Source organism: Triticum aestivum, chromosome 5A (assembly GCF_018294505.1).
Source record: "Triticum aestivum cultivar Chinese Spring chromosome 5A, IWGSC CS RefSeq v2.1, whole genome shotgun sequence".
NCBI classification, from domain to species: domain Eukaryota; kingdom Viridiplantae; phylum Streptophyta; class Magnoliopsida; order Poales; family Poaceae; genus Triticum; species Triticum aestivum.
Genome location: NC_057806.1, coordinates 562580098 through 562581776, shown reverse-complemented (window position 1 = coordinate 562581776; position 1679 = coordinate 562580098). Strand labels below are relative to the sequence as shown.

Here is a 1679-nt window from a genome sequence, read left to right as displayed (position 1 = left end):
CGGTATTGTACCGGGACCACCGGAAGGGTCCCGGGGGTCCGCCGGGTGGGGCCACCTATCCCGGAGGGCCCCATGGGCTGAAGTGGGAGGGGAACCAGCCCTTGGTGCGCTGGTGCGCCCCCCATGGGCCTCTCCCTGCGCCTAGGGTTGGAAACCCTAGGGGTGGGGGCGCCCCACTTGACTTGGGGGGCAAGTTCCCCCCTTGGCCGCCACCCCCCTTGGAGATTGGATCTCCTAGGGCCGGCGCGCCCCTAGGGGCCCTATATATAGTGGGGGGGAGGGAGGGCAGACGCACCCAAGTCCCCGGCGCCTCCCTCTCCCTTCGTGACACCTCTCCCTCTCGTTGGTGCTTGGCGAAGCCCTGCTGAGATCCCGCTGCATCCACCACCACGCCGTCGTGCTGCTGGATCTCCATCAACCTCTCCTCTCCCCTTGTTGGATCAAGAAGGAGGAGACGCCTCTCCGTTCCGTACGTGTGTTGAACGCGGAGGTGTCGTCCGTTCGGCGCTAGGATCATCGGAGTATATGCATGACAACTGAACTTGGGCAAACAACAACTCCAGTTAGTAAAAAATGTGGACATGCTTCCAAAACACAGAGAGAGAGGGGGGATATAAGCATAAAAGTTTGAAGCATGGTCGGCAGGATTCGAACCTGCGCGGGCAAAGCCCACATGATTTCTAGTCATGCCCGATAACCACTCCGGCACGACCACTGCTTGCAATTTTTGCTCCTCACTTGCTTCCTGACTGTCCATTGTCAGCTTGGAGTACAGAACACAATGTGCGATCAATCAACCACACGAAGTTGTCCGCGGCGCTGAGGCCGAGTAGGAGCCACCAAAGCAGCTGGCTCGACGCCGGGAATGCCGTCAGCATCGTGCCGCCCCTGAGTGCGATGAGCGCCCAGAAGTAGGCGGACTTGCCGTGGTACGTCTCCTCTGATGAGGCCATGATCTCGGATGCCTTGTGGCGCAGCCAGGCGCTGGGTTTGAGGTGATCTCCATCTCCTCCGGGTGAGAGCGCCCCATTTGTTGGCTAGTGAGCAACACGCATCAATCCGAGGAAGTACCAAGCTCACAACTTGGGAAATGAAGTAAATGGAACTTGAGAAATTCATATATGCTGCCTGCAACTATAAAAATCTAAACCTAACCCTCAATTTGTATTCAGTTGAGCCGAGTACAACAGAGCCACTTGTACTGTACTGTACTGTATTGAGGCGGCTAACATAATGAGAACGTGTCAATCGGCGTGGTTTATTCATGATCTGCACACACCAAACAATGGTCGGGCATGTGTTCTTGAACGAAATTTAGCTAGCGAGTGTGCGCTATCCGGCGTCGTGGGGTGACTGCACGGTAAACAATGGCGCTGCGCTCGTTTGTGCTAATAACAAAACAAACAGGGTTTCATCTCTGACCAGATTGTATATGCTTATGTGAAAACTATGGCTGATGCCAAAACACTTGAGTACCGCCGAGGAGGCGAGGATTAATTTCCTTGATTAGGTTTAAGACGTACATAACCCCTTTAATTATAGTAGCTGAATGCCCGTACGTTGCCACAGAATAACAAACTTTGACATGAAAACATTGATCAAATATCATTGTAATTCAACAGTGTGTAGTATATCGTATGGCTTATGAATGTGTTGCAATGACATATGAGGCTTATGTC

General features: G+C 53.4%; 1 non-coding gene across 1 annotated transcript; it reads right to left on the bottom strand.

Moving 5' to 3' along the window:
* Positions 1–633: 633 nt before the first annotated feature.
* On the bottom strand, positions 634–715 carry TRNAS-AGA (transfer RNA serine (anticodon AGA)). The gene has a single exon. It is a non-coding gene; the product is annotated as a tRNA-Ser (tRNA).
* Between the last annotated feature and the right edge of the window lie 964 nt (positions 716–1679).